Genomic DNA, 3712 nt, shown 5'->3' with positions numbered 1-3712 from the left:
CATGAAGATAAAGCAGTGAAAATAAAAAATATGTTGGATCAGGGTAGTAACAGGCAGATACTTTCAAGATGAATTGCAAGAAAACTAAGATAAGGCAATTCCCCAAAAGGCAGCAAAAAGGATAAAATGTGAAAAGCCTAGAGCTATGAAGACTGAAGTAGAATTAGTAATATCCACATAAGGAGTCTTGAAAGGAGAGGTAGGAAAAGCTTTAGACAATAGTCAACACCCAGGGCTGGCTCTGGCAGCACATATAGTAAAATTGAAATGAAACAGAGAAGATTAGCATGGCCCCACGTGCAAGGATGCCATGCACTTTTGTGAAGCATTCCATATTAAAACAAAAAAAATTCAACACCCCTTTATGAAAAAAGCTTTCCAAAAAGTGGGCATAGAGGGAACATACCTCAACATAATAAAGGTCGTATATAACAAACCCACAGCAAACATTATTCTCAGTGGTGAAAACTGAAAACATTTCCTCTAAGATCAGGAACAAGAAAAGGGTGACCATTCTCACCACTATTTGATATACTTTTGAAAGTCCTAGTCATGGAAATGAGAGAAGAAAAAGAAGTAAAAAGAACCTAGATTGGAAAAGAAAAGAAACTTTCACTGTTTGCAGATGACATGATACTATACATTATCATTACTTTGCTAACGTGAGAGATGAGTGCAATTGTGCAATCGTTTGAGCATTCTTTGGCATTGTCTTTCTTTGAAATTGGAATGAAAACTGACCTTTTCCAGTCCTGTGCCCACTGCTGAGTTTTCTAAATTTGCTGGCATATTGAGTGCAGCACTTTCACAGCATCATCTTTTAGGATTTGAAATAGCTCAACTGGAATTCCATCACCTCCACTAGCTTTGTTCATAGTCATGCTTCCTAAGGCCCACTTGACTTCACATTCCAAGATGTCTGGCTCTAGGTGAGTGATCACACCATCATGATTATCTGGGTCATGAAGATCTTTGCACAGTTCTGTGTATTCTTGCCACCGCTTCTTAATATCTTCTGCTTCTGTTAGGTCCATGCCATTTCTGTCCTTTATTGTGCCCATCTTTGCATGAAATGTTCCCTTGGTATCTCTAATTTTCTTGAAGAGATCTCTAGTCTTTCCCATTCTGTTGTTTTCCTCTATTTTTTTTAATTGATCACTGAGGGAAGGCTTTCTTATCTCTTCTTGCTATTCTTTGGAACTCTACATTGAAATGGAAATATCTTTCCTTTTCTCCTTTGCTTTTTGCTTCTCTTCTTTTCACAGCTATTTGTAAGGCCTCCTCAGACAGCCATTTTGTTTTTTCACATTTCTTTTTCTTGGAGATGGTCTTGATCCCTGTCTCTTGTACAATGTCACGAACCTCCATCCATAGTTCATCAGGCACTCTATCAGATCTAGTCCCTCAAATCTATTTCTCACTTCCACTGTATGGAAGAAAGTATGGTACTGCACAAAAACAGAAATATAGATCAATGGAAAAAAATATAAACCCCAGAGATAAATACATGCACCTATAGGCATCTCATCTTTGACAAAGCAGGCAAGAACATACAATAGAGCAAAGACAGCCTCTTCAATAAATGGTACTGGAAAACCAGACAGTGACATGCAAAAAATAAAATAAAATAAAATTACTGCACTTTCTAACACCATACACACAAATAAATTCAAAATGCATTAAAAACCTAAATGTAAGGCCAGGAACAATAAGACTCTTGGAGGGAAACATAGGCAGATTACTCTTTGACATGAATCGAAGCAAGATTCTTTTTGACCCACCTCCTAAAGTAATGGAAATAGAAACAAAAATAAATAAATGGGACCTAATTAAACTTAAAAGCCTTTGCACAGCAAAGGAAACTATAAACAAGATGAAAGACAACCCTCAGAATGGGAGAAAATAATTGTAAATGAAGCACTATATACAAGAAGTCCATGCAGCTCAATATCAGATAAACAAACAACCTGATTAAAAACAATGAGTGGAAAACCTAAACAGACATTTCTCCAAAGAAGACTTACAGATGGCCAACAAACGTATGAAAACATACTCAACATCTCTCACTATTAGAGAAATGCAAATCAAAATTACAATGAGGTATTACCTCACACCAGTCAGAATGGCCATCACTTAAAAATCTACAAACAATAAATACTGGAGGGGATGTGGAGAAAAGGGAACCCTCTGCACTCTTCATAGGGATGGAAACCGAGACAGCCACTACGGAAAACAGTATGGAGATACCTTAAAAAACCAGGAATAGATCTACCATATGACCCAGCAAATCCACTACTGGGCCTATACCCTGAGGAAACCATAATTCAAAAAGGTACATGTACTCCAGTGTTCACTGTAGCACTATTTGCAATGGCCAGAACACAGAAGCAAGCTAGATGTCCACTGACAGATGAATGGATAAAGAAGTTGTAGTATTAATATATACATGCAATGGAATATTAGCCATAACTGATATGAATTTGAGTCAGTTGTAGTGAGGTGGATGAACCTAGAGCCTGTTATACAGAGCAGAGTAAGTCAGAAAGAGAAAAACATATCATATATAGACGAATACATGCATACTAATGAACCTATTTGCAGGGCAGGAATAGAGACACAGACCTAGGGAACAGACTTGTGGGGAACTGATGGGGCTGCACCTCTGCAGAAAAATAACAAATGCTGAGGGCTATGCTCAGCAGTTGGAAGGGGCTGCTGACTCGCTTCTTTCTTCAGGTGGGTGGGAGCATAGAATGGGCTCCACAGCCAGTATGGCTCGTTGTCTGGGAGATAAAAATGGGCACAACTGCTGATCAAGCTCCATGGACAGACAGGGCCACCATCTCAGCTCTACAGATGGACAGAGCCACTGACAGTGAGCGATGCTCAGGCATCACTGCCAGCAGGAATGTAATTAACCACAATTTATAGGCTGATTGCTAGAGGCCCCTCCTTGCTGTTTTTTTTCTTTGTAGGAGTCCAGCCCCACCAGTTCCCCGGTGGTCCCTATGAGGCCAGACCAAAATGGGTTTCCTAGGAAGCACAGGGGAAACTGGATGTCCACTTTAGTATCCTTGTAGCCCCAGAGAAACCATGGGCCCAAGGGGGGCAGGGGGTGGGGCTTCTCCATGTGGAGCTGTGCCATCCTGCAGGAGGAAAATGTGGTCAAGGTGAAAAATGTTTCTACTGCTCTTCTAATGCAGGCCTTTGTTTCTGTGGTCCATCATACTCAAGTCTCATCCCTGGGCTGTGAGATTTTCACAAAAGATTCTTGTCCATAGACTGTTGCTAGTTCATCTTTCTATGAAGGCAACTCAAGTTGAAGATCACCTATTCTACCCTTTTGCTGATGGTCTATGTTTCATTAAGAATATCATAAAATTATTGAAAATACCAACAGCCATTCTTACCTGTAGGCATTCATACAGCTATACTGTTTTAATTTGATGGGTATTTTAATTGCTTTATATAAAAACTAGCTCTTCAACACAGTCAGCAAAAACAAGACCAGGAGCTGACTGTGGCTCAGATTATGAACTCCTTATTGCAAAATAAAGACTTAAATTGAAGAAAGTGGGGAAAACCAGTAGACTATTCAGGTACAACCTAAATCAAATACTTTATGATTTTACAGTGGAACTGAGAAATAGATTCAAAGGACTAGATCTGCTAGACAGAGTGCCTGATGAACTATGGACAAAGGTTCATAACA

At 39.4% G+C, this 3712-nt stretch overlaps 1 non-coding gene across 1 annotated transcript; it reads left to right on the top strand.

The window, feature by feature from the left end:
- Positions 1-232: 232 nt before the first annotated feature.
- On the top strand, positions 233-340 carry LOC114116265 (U6 spliceosomal RNA). The gene has a single exon (XR_003590253.1). It is a non-coding gene; the product is annotated as a U6 spliceosomal RNA (small nuclear RNA).
- The last annotated feature ends 3372 nt before the right edge of the window (positions 341-3712 follow it).

This window comes from Ovis aries, chromosome 8 (genome assembly GCF_016772045.2).
Source record: "Ovis aries strain OAR_USU_Benz2616 breed Rambouillet chromosome 8, ARS-UI_Ramb_v3.0, whole genome shotgun sequence".
Lineage (NCBI taxonomy): Eukaryota > Metazoa > Chordata > Mammalia > Artiodactyla > Bovidae > Ovis > Ovis aries.
Note: the sequence above shows the minus strand (reverse complement) of the source record. Positions and strands in the feature narration are given on the sequence as shown.